This window comes from Hetaerina americana, unplaced genomic scaffold (genome assembly GCF_022747635.1).
Source record: "Hetaerina americana unplaced genomic scaffold, ioHetAmer1.1.p SCAF_2, whole genome shotgun sequence".
Taxonomy (NCBI): Eukaryota; Metazoa; Arthropoda; class Insecta; order Odonata; family Calopterygidae; genus Hetaerina; species Hetaerina americana.
This window is the reverse complement of record NW_027286763.1, coordinates 13712852-13725114: the sequence shown is the minus strand read 5'-3', so window position 1 is coordinate 13725114 and position 12263 is coordinate 13712852.

Here is a 12263-nt window from a genome sequence, read left to right as displayed (position 1 = left end):
TTTTTCCTATTCCGTAAAATTTTCTGTATTAAAAATTGATTTCTTGGCAAATAATAAAAAGATATACAAATTATTCAGCGGCGACAACTGACGGATATGGAGCAGGCATTTGTGAATACCCTCAAAGTCATCCCGCCCGATGGATAGATAGATGGATATGCAAGAATCAATAAAGATCATATCTCAGCTCCAAAATATAGTTGCGCGCCTGATTAAATTGTCCCTATTAACTAATTTCCAACTTCGACGACCCAATCGTTTAAAATGTGCCCTGTTCACATTATGTATTGTTCAAGTTAAACTGTAAAATATTATAGAAAAATACGTTCCAGGAAATACGAGGAAGGGATAAGTAACTATCGTATTTAAAACGGCAGAGTTGCAATTAAACCCTTACAATTCGTATACCGCAAAAAAATCATATTTTATTTAATTTTTTTATTTAATCACATCATATGACTCTCAATTATCGCTTCGACCTCCTTAAAATTAGAAAAATCTGTGTTTTTGGATTTCTCCTAATTGACACATAATTACACTTGAATATTTACGTTACCAAAGACGTCACATAATTGTGTATAAAACACGCTGAAGGGTCGAAGAGAGGACCTCGTACCGGGTCTCTCCCGTGTGGATACAGGTGTAGGCACAGATAGATATCACATGAGACCCTATCTGCCCCTTTAGGTCGGGAGTCTAGTTTCCGACATCGGGCATCAATAAAGAGCGATCTGGGAAGGCAGTGATGCCATCGACTAGCATTAGGGATCCATGTGAATGAAAAAATATGAGCGTCTTCTCTATATTTATTGAAAGAAATATATATATATATATACACATATATGTGTGTATATATATATATACACATATATGTGTGTATATATATATATATATATATATATATATATATATATATATATATATATATATATATATATACATATATAAAACAAGCTTTGACAGCAACAAACAACATAAGAACACATAAAAAGATCACACACAAGTTATTTCTTGATCATTTCGGTGGATTTCAACTCCGTCTTCACTGGAAGAAATAGAAGTAATGCTAAGTCATTACTTCTATTTCTTCCGATGAAGACGGAGTTGAATTCCATCGAAATGATCAAGAAATAACGTGTGAGTGATCTTTTTATGTGTTCTTATATTGTTTGTTGCTGTCAAAGCTTGTTTTATATATGTATATATATATATATATATATATATATATATATATATATATATATATATATATATATATATACCATAAACACAGTAATCAACCCGAAGGTCGGTTTGGTAGGTGATGGTAGAGTTCACCCAGTACTGCGCCCGACAGCACGTGAAATTCACCCATCAGGGTAGGGGGGCCAGTTCCTTTCACTGTGCCGGTTATGGTTTCCCAGGAAGACCTGGTACCCGAAAAATCACATAGCTTGGGTGGAGCTGCAGGTGCCCAGAGTGCCTTGCCAGGGAATCAAGCCCGGAAAGAAAATATGGATAAATAAATAAATAAATAAATATATATATATATATATGTATATACATATTTATTTATTTATTCATATTTTCCTTGTAAACACACACACACAAACACGTGTTCAACAAAAAATCTCAACATTCGCTTTATTGGTGACGAGCTGAAGAAGAAAGAAATGTAGGTCAGAAGATAATCATATTTTGCGGAGGTGTTTGCGAATCGGAGATATTCCTAGTGATACTTTCCACATGAACACACCACCATTTCCAAAGCCGTCTCTAATCAACACACTGTCAAATAATGATAACTGCGTAATGATTGAGTAAAAAGCTGCTCGCACTTGCCTCCGTGCGATGTTTGGCGGCAAACGTGAGGAGCAGAGGACTCAGGCTTTCGCTCGACGGGGGAGCGCGGCCAGGGTTGCGGGGACGGGTGGGGGGGGGGATCGGTACCGCTTTCCTGGAGATCACCCGCCGTGCCGCTCCGCGCCTCGTCCTCTAAATCCCTTTCAACGTCCCCCCCCCCCAAAAAAAACTCTGTCACCCCCACGCACGCTAAGGCCGTCACGTTGAAGGCGTGAATTTTTCAACTTAGTTGTGTCCTCGTAATTCGAGAGTAGAAATGAATGGAGTGAGATTAAATTAGTTGAAGACCCAACTCATTTAGTGTCGAGCGTTTTTGAGGACTGAAAGTATGAGTAACCTCCGATGATGGCATTTTTACGTGAATTCCGTTCTTAAGTTTAATTACAGAAATCCATGATTCCACTCGAGGAAATGATGCAAATTCCTATTCACCATAAAAGTTAATCGAGTGCTAATGAGATTTAGTGGATTACTGTAGAAGGTTGTGTACTGATCGGAAGCCCTTTCCAAGTCTTCGAAGTTGTTCAGGGAGGGAGAGAGAGCGACATCCGTTCCTAGCCGGGAGGCTCTGGCGGTGAAATATGAATGCTCTCGAAAGTCATTACTAACAAACACAGGGTATGCAAAGAGCTTGTATGAGTATTGACTGAGACTACGGCTAATTCCAGGGCCGTGATGAAAAACTATTGAAGTATGGAACGGCGTTGAAGTACGTATTTATCGCTGGGAATTTCCTCGATGCAGATATTTATATCTTGAAAAATATGTACATACTAAATATTAGTATTTAACGAATTGGCGATGGGATGGATGTTGAAGGCTGTAATGAAGGAGAGAACTAATGGTAAGCGAGAAATTGGTCGGAATGCATAGGAAACGGACGGAATGAAGTGAGGAAGGAAGTATGCGGAATTGAAGAGGGGCTTATTATAGTGTGCATTTCAGGTTATGTTTTGTTTGGAGTGACAATGGAATGTATCAATGCTCAGACTGTTCCCATCCTAAAATTATCTGAAACCGTGGAATACTTAAAAAATAATAATTATTATCGCGTAAGGCACAGGTAGCATGTTTTCTTCTTCGCTTCTCCCCTGCAACCGCCGCCTTCAATCCCCATTCTCACCACCACTTCCACCTCATTCACGAGGGTCTCAGAGAGCCAGGACCTCGTTTCCCTCGCCCCCTTTCATTTCCCTTTCCCCAGAGACCGCGGGTGCAGAGGTGGTGAGGGGCGACAGGGGGGGTTGTGGTCCAGAAACAGGGAGCGGCTGGCGTGCGCTGGTTGCAATACTGATCTTCTAGGTCAGGGGTGCCACCTCCCTCCCCTCCCCCGCCCAAAGGCCGGACACGCTCGCGGCGCTCAATTCAACCGCTCCACTGAGCACGCTCATCTGCTCCGGCCGCAAAAACGGAAACGTGATGCGCGCCAGGCTCAATACTTTCACCGCACGCTTCGCCCAAAATTTGCTCTATCCACGGTATTGACGAATAAACAATCATTAAAACCACTCCCGTTCAGCGTGGTTGAAAAGTCCAGGATGCACACGGAGCAAAAATGAACTCATTAACCACCGCACGGCGATGGGTGCAGAACGTTGACACAGTTTCCAAAGGCTCGCCATGCGTAAGAGTGTATTTTACTTCCGACTTGCACCCATTCCGAGGCAATATATTTTCCGAGAATATCGGAAAGCAAATCAGAGAGAATCAGAGAATCAGTGAGCGTAAATTTTATTTTGGATACTTCGTCCCTTGGATTTCAATAATTAGTCAAGTGATAAATAAACATTTTAAAGGGTGGTTTTTTATTGATTATTAGCGTATTAGCGACTCATATCGCTTTGCACGGTCATTAAAACACGCGATGTCAGGTTTTGTGGTAATTATTTTTTACTGAAGGAAGAATAAATAAAAGCATCATACAGAGCCGACTCCAGTGCAATGGAATTTTCCCTTAGGAGACTCATCCCTGTTTTTTTACGTTTCTTTCCATTACCTTCGCAACAAAATTAACCTTCAAAAATGTACGCAATGAACCGTGATCAAGGAACTGCAAAGCAGGTCGTCATCCCACTTTCTCGAGCTAATCCCCAAAATGCACTGATCACCAAGTTATGCCGAGAGTCTCACGAAACGCTGTCATTTGCAATTCGTATTTTTTTCAAAAGATACATTTCGGGGAGAAATTCATCGATGATTTTCCCTTCCACCCGTTGAATCAGGAAAACATACTCGGCAAGCAGGTATTCCTAAATTCTTAGCTACGCGTCCGTTTTCAATCATAAGATCGACCAATACCACTTTTTTTAAGGATTTGGCAAATCATCGTATTTGATACATTCATCACTTATCTATATAGCACTACGAATACGTCACTATCAGACAAAAATATATCCCAGAAACCAAAATAAAAACATACGATCGACCTATAGATTTAGGGTTTGACGTCCTGAATGTGCAAGGTAGGTTACTGGATACAAACAATGGATTTTAGTTATGAGGAGGTGAGAGCGGGAGGGAATGGATTTTTTCAAGCAAACCTCGAGCCTAGAATCGTCCGCCTCCGTGCGATTTTAAGGCGCCGGCACCCGCCGTGGGGGTGGGGGAAGTGGAGGGCGCGAGCGAGGGAGCTGCGGAAAGAGGTCTTCTCAGCTCCCTCGCTCCAACATCTTTTCCATGAGGCAGCGGCCGCGTCTCCTCCCCTTCCGCCCTGCCTCCTCCACCCCACCCCCCGGGGTCCCCTCTTGCCCTATATACCCGCTCCATTGTCGTCCGGAGGGTTTCAGTCTGCCGGGAGACTCACGACCGAGAAGCCCTCCGCCCGAAGTCTCCTCCGCCCGCTCTCCTCTGGCGCCGCTCTCCTCTCCCGACGACGACGCCCGAGCCTCAGCTCTTCACCGCCGGAGGACACACCGCCGTTCGGTCGGCGATCGAGGGCGTCCCTCGGGGTGAACGCCGACGGGGATCGCTTCCTGCCTGTGAGAGTGAGTCGTGTGGTGCCGGGGTCGGTTCTCCAATCGTGCTAGCTCCGGTGGTCGGTGCGCATACGTCCCACACCCTCCATCCGATTCCAGGGAGTATGTGCCTGCTCGAGTGTCCATGGAAAACGCCGCCCCCCCCTTCCCGAGGGCCGTGAACCATCCCTGGGTTTATCCGGTCGGCTAAGGATTCACCCGCGCGATATCGTTCGCAGAGGTCACAGGGGTGGGCAAGGTGGAGTCCCTTGAATGGGTTGAGCGCTCCCTCTCTCGACCGTCTTGTGGTGGGAGGAGTCTATTCAAATGAAAAATACTCTTGAAATTCTCCACTCCATAAAACAACTGAGTACACAATGCGTTTCAACCTACTTAGTCATCATCACATTACGCACTGTGCCTAATGATGGCCGAGGCGAAACGTGTTGTGAAATTAAATCCTCACCAAATGGAGAAGCGCGGGTTTTTTCCATTGAAGTAATTTCAGGGGAATGAAAGGCGAATTATTTCCCGTGCACGGGTCGGGGAACATTATTTCGTTGGACCTTCATCATTTGGCATAATTTACTCCTTTACATATTGACAAAATATTCAAGTACCGAAACTGTCGCTTATCACTGTGATGGCCCCATCGAGTTGCCAAGCGAGTAACCAGGGAGGTGGGGGCGGAAACGCTTATACCCACCCCCCTCTTCAGGGGATAAGTTGTCGTTGGATTGGCTAGAGTTTCCCTGACATAGTCTCTGAGATCCATCCAAAAAAACCTCTACCCCATCTACCTCTACCAACACCTCTAAAACCTCTACCTCAAGAACCACAACTTCAGCTCCCACCTTTTTCCCAAATGTCCCTCCGTTACTTTCCAACGCCCCGCTAACTTATCAGAACTCAAATCGACCAATCCACTCATTAAATCCTCGCCCCGACCTAAAACCACTCCTATGCTCTGTAATAAACCAAGATGCAAAACATGTCCTATTTTCAAAACCCGAATCCCCTTCCTCTCTCCCACCCACTTTTTAACTCTCTCCCACCAATCCCCTACTCCTGTGCACCTCCAGGAACATAGTTTACCTTCTGAAGTGCCAACTATGCCCAGCCTTCTATATTGGACAGTGGACTGCACCCCTCAATATTAGCATCAATAACCACCGTACTTTATGCAAGAATTCTTCACTGGTTGGGAAGTTCCCAATTCCAAAGCACACCTCTAACCATAACACTCCCTTTGATAAATGCTATAGTGTCTCCATTCTAGCATCCCTCCCACCCTCCAACCCTCCACTCAAACTTAAAAAAATAGAACAGGCGTATATCTGGCTCCTCGATTCCTATAATGAGCCAGCGAACAATATCAGACACTGACTACCCTAATCTGCAGATATTTTCGTCCCCCCTCTACTCCAAAAATCATTCATACAATCCCATACCTCCAAATCTTCCCATCCCAACAGTCCCCTTCCCAAACCTTTCCCCGCCTTCCCCTTCCATCCGGCGTCCCCGTCCTGTCCCGTTTAAACCTTCTCAGTTCCTTCTTTCCCTAGAAGAAGGTGGTTTAGCCACCGAAAATTGGGCATACGAGTGAGTTTCGTTTTTATGTCTTTCTCTGTGATTTTTCTCGCTAGCACTATCTCGCTTCTCCGTTTTAATTATGTAATTATATAAATTATATATATACATATATATATAAACGTTGATTAAAACATTTATACACAGAAACACATGGAAAGGACACTCACATATTTGGTTGACGTTACCACGGCACGACCACCAACTTCAGCATCAGATTCTCTCTCTCGTATGCATAAATATGTATATATATATATATATATATATATATATATATATATATATATATATATATACATATAGTCTATCCCTTTGTTCCTTGATAAAGGTGGTCACGACCACCGAAAATTCGAAAAATAGTGAGTCTCTTTTTTGTGTGTTTCTGTGTTTTTGTCTGTGTCCACTAGTGCTAAGTGTTATACATTATATATATATGTATGTATATATATATATATACATATATATATATATATTATTTTTACTCCTGTTAGGGTCACCCACGCCAATTAGGTTGAAAGGTAGACACCATAGACGAAAGGTAGCGCGCGCAGTGTCCGTTCCTCAGAGTCGACTGAGCATCCGAGTCGACAGAGGCGACTGCAAAGGTGTCTGACCCAATTGTCACGGCTTGTGAGTGATAGTGTCACACTGAAAACACTATTGAATGGAACAAGTGGAAATCACGTCAATTATTTAGCCCAAGACTTTAACGATGAATATTATAAAGGAAATAAGTTCTCGGAGCAACGAGGCTCGGCTCAATCGGCAATGTATCGAGCCCAGCAGCGGGAGAGGCAAACATTCCGTGATCGTGATCTCACGACGTCCGTAATAAGCGAAAGTTACAGACAAGAAGACCGAGCTAGTTACAATGTGGACTTCGTATGTCAGAAAAATGCTGAGAACAGGGAAATAAGAAAATATAAAGCAAGAGATCGTGAGAGGAAATATGGATGTTTTAGGGCTGTGCGAAGTGATACGGAAGGATAGCGAGGAATTCTGGAGTGATAGTTATAGAGTGATATACTACGGAGGATAAAGGAGTCAGCAAGATGTGTCAATAATATTAAATATAAAGGTACAAAAAAGCTTAATAAACAAAGAGCAAGCGGTAAAAAATATTACTTGTAGAAGTAAAAGCGGAATTGACGAACTTAGTCATTATTCAGGTATGCCTTCCAATAAGCAATCATAGGGAAGAAGACGTCGATAGGATGTGCGACCAGTTAGAGGGCATAATTGCGGCTGTTCCTGGAGGGAAACATTTGATAGTGATGGAGGATAGGAATGTAACGCCAGGCGAAGGAAGATATGGTAGAGAAAGTTGGGGGACTAAGGTTTATGAACTAGGAATTACCACGGGGAGAAAGCAATAGAATACGAATCCCGAATATATGTTTTATACACCAAGAAAGGTGTATATACATATGGGAAACGCCGGCGAATAATGAACTACATAAAAAGAGTATCAGCAGGCTTTTGAGATTGAGGACAAAGGGTAGGGTACTTTAGAGGAAACACGAGAATATATGCAAAGGGATATCGAAAGCCGCTAACGAAAGTATGGGAAGTGTATGTATGAAAAGAACAAGGAAACCATGGATTAAAGACGAATTTAATAAAAAGATAGAAGAGAAAAGGAAATGGAAGAATTTAAATGCAGATTTAGGTGGCCGGAAGTATAAAGAGTTAAAGCATAAACTTAGTCGAGTAATAAATAGAGTAAAGGAAGCGTGGTGGAAGACGCAGTGCGAGGACATGGGAAATGATCAGAGGAGGGTTGAAATTGGTGCGCTAAGTAGGAAATTATAAACACTGTCAGGGACTAAGAAGGAAAAATCTGTGAAACAATCAAAGATGATCAAAAATACAACGTTGAATTATTGACCGGAGGTCCCGGATTCGATTCCCTGGCACGCCTCTGAAACCCTCAGCTTCACCCTAGCTGTGTGATTTTTCGGGTACCACACCTTCCTGGAAAACCATAACCGGCCCAGGGAAAGGAACTGCCCCCCCATTATTACCCTGCTAATGTGTGAATTTCACACACCGTATACATATATCTATATACAAACACACACACACACACACACACATATATATATATAACGATTGTACGGAGAAACTCACACGAGCGGCACAATAATGGGCTGACACAATATAACACAAATAGAACCTTTCTCGACACAGACATCTCACTTCAAAACAACAAATTCACTACTTCAGTACACATCAAAGCCACTAACCATCAGCAATACCTACACCACACTAGCTGTCATCCTCAACACACGAAACGCTCGATTCCTAACTCTCTCTCTATCCGCGGACACCGAATTTGCAACACCACAGCCACTCTCAACAAATACCTTGACAATCTACATCTTGCAATCCTCAAACGCGGTTACCCAGAAAAGTTACTCCAAAATAAAATCCACCGTTCCACCCGACCACACACACCACACAATAACAAGCCCACATCTGACGCAGGACTCAACCTTTGCACCACCTATTTCCCCGGATCACACAGACTGAAAACCCTCCTTAAAGAACTGTTCCCAATTTTACATGACAATGACGCGACCTCACCCTTACTACCCCAATGCCCATCTATCGCATACAGACGACCCGCCAATCTCAAAAACCTTCTGAGATCCACCAACCCTTTGGCGCCTCCCCGTGACAAATATCCCAATATTTCCCCAACTTGCAACCGCCCCCGATGTAAAGCCTGTCCTCTTATTATACCTACTCCCCTCTCCCTACATCCCCTCATTGCCCCCTCACCTCGTTCCCACGCTAATTGCCTCTCAAAAAATATTATTTATCTTTTATCATGCAAATATTGCACTTCCTTTTACATAGGCGAATGCATTACCCCTTATCCATCCGAATGAATAATCACCGGTACTCCTGCAATTCTGCCTCACTCTCTTCTCTTCCTATCCCTTCACACGCCAATTCCCACAACCTTTCATTCGACCAGTGTTTTTCCCTCAGCATCCTAGAATCCCTACCCGATTCAGCCACCAATGTAGAGGTGAGAACTCGTGAATCCGCCTACATATTAGTTTTCCGTTCCTTCAAAATTCCCACCCTTAACCGCCATATTTAATTTCCCTCCCAGCATTCCCTCCACACCTCCCCTCCCCGCCCATACCTTTTCACCTATCCACAGCAACAGCATATTTTCAGTCTCACTTGAAGAAGGCCTCTGAGAGGGTCGAATGCTCGAACAATTTACCGTGTGAGTTTCCTTTTAAATGTTGCTATTCTATTCTATTTGTGTTATATTGTGTCAGCCCATTATATATATATATATATATATATATATATATATATATATATATATATATATATATATATATATATATATATATATATATGAATTTGTTGTTTTGAGAATACGCCGATCACCGGCGTAGGTTGAGAATCACGCCGATACGGTACCGAGAAAGTACTCCTAAATGTTTGCTTTAATGTGGCATAAAAACACAAAATAACATGGACTAGATCCGATTTGGGTATATTTTTCTGGATATGTTTGAGACCGTTTAAAAACGGTTTTTAAAAATCTCCGTTCATACATACACGGATGTAGAAAATCATTGCGCATAAATGAGATATTAATCCATTTACTGCAATGAGGAGCGACAGTAAAACTGTCCCATTCCTTTCTAATTCGCTCTTATATAATTTACAAAAGTATACACTATTATCTATGCCGAAAGCTGAGCAGATGCTTCGTGCACTGTAAACATCTGCTTACTCATTCGATGTTCTTGGATTCTTTCTTGAAAATTTAACTTCAAAAGTGCAAAATCTTCATGGTAAACTGCTATAGTGAAATTCAATTGTCCCGAATTATCTCTTTAAGAGTTAACTTTTAAAGAAAAATGGCAAAACTACGAATTTTCCACATAGGACTGTGAAGCAACAATGATCCAATTACAAATATTAATGTTTTTTATCATAGCAGGAATTCATAATTACGCTACATATTAATTAAAGCAATTATTTCATTAAGAATTATTTATACGTTATGGGCAAAATACGGCCACTTTACAAGCGTAGATAAAAAGGCCCAAAAGATAAATTAACAACTGGATATTTAAGTTGATCCGATCAAGCCAAGCATAACCGCTAATATGTATGTGTGTGTGTGAATATATATATATATATATATATATATATATATATATATATATATATATATATATATTAGACAACAATAAAGCAAATGAGAAAGTGATAGGTATGGTTGGCGAGGAGAGGGGATTGTCAGCAGAAATCATAAGGAGGCAGGAAAAATAAATGAAAAGCATATTGATAGAGATTGGGATGTTGAAGACTGCGATAGAGAGGAGAATGTTCGGCAAGATAGAAAAGGGCAGGAATACGATAGAATAGGGATGTTGGACGGGATGAAGGGAGGAAGGAAGTACTCAGAGATGAAGAAGGGCTTGTTGTAGGGTGGGTAGGGGATATGGGGTTGTATTTTATTAGAAGAAACAACATATTTATTTAATAGTTGTGTCCATCCAAAACCTACCTTAACCGGTAGATTACCTAATAATAATAATAAATATGTACTATGTACCAGTATATAAAGGCGTATGACCCAATTGACAGCAACTGTTTCACTCATAATTAAGATTTCAATTAATGCACTTCAATGAGGAGCGACAATCAAACGGTCAAATCCTTAATCTACACGTAGCTGTTTTATCATTTACAAAGGTATGTTATTATTAAATCAGACTGGAAGACGCTTCGCACTTTGTAAACAGCTGCTGCAAAAATCAATAGTCTCGGATTATTTTATTAAAAGTTTACTTTAACAGAGCACATTTTTTCCGATTAATAACTGCGGCCAAATTGAGTGGTCTAGAATTATTTGCTTAAAGAGATAACTTTTATCTGTGCACCAGTTCATTTTTTCGAATTCAGGTTTCATTTTGTCCAGCAAAATCTATTTATCTACCTACCTGGTCTCCACAAACCAAGGTGCGTGGTGGGAGATTATTACGCACCAAGCATTCAACATGAAAATTAAGTTTTTTCTTAACTTTCAGTTTGTAAAATAATTCAAATAATTTTTATCGTCTTAAATACAGGTACAAACCCTACAGGACGGTAAGTCATATCTCAGAGCTAAAGGGACTATGAGAACACACAATTTCATCCATTACGACAAGGTTGCAGTCCATTCGGAGGGGTACTACTATGTCATTGAACTTGGTCATTTATATTTCTGTTGCACATTCTTCGAAATACATTTATTTTATTTATTACGACCCTAATATATCTTTCAGAGAAGAAGAACCTTTCAAGTTTAACATTAGGTCAGATTAAAACAAATAAAAAGGAGACACATAAAAAAGAACAAAAATTAGGTTTGTCCGAATTATTCAAATTTTTTTCAAAACACTAATATTAAGTTATACCATTGGTATAAAGTGATCCTCGAATTTAATTTTTTTCTATTATTGACGTTTACATTCTGTCAAAATTCTTTCTTAATGATCGATTTTGTTTTTAATTTCTAATAATATATTTGCATCATCAACCCATTGAGTTCAAATTTTCACTCTTGGTGGCTAAGGTCCCATGTTATATAGAGAAAATTTCTGGGTTAAATCTTCGGTATGTTTAAGACCCATATGCAATAATTAGTTCCGAAATAATTTCTAAATCCCGAGGTGTATTATTCCCATGGGTGGACCTCTGAGCTACTGACCGGAGGGCCTGGGTTCCGTTCCGGGTGACGCCGCTGGGCACCCTCAGCTTTTACCTGTCCATATGGCAACTGCCTGCTACCGCTAGGGTGTCTGGCAGGCATGCACCAAGCATGAAACAGCAAAATTAAGTTGTTCTTCG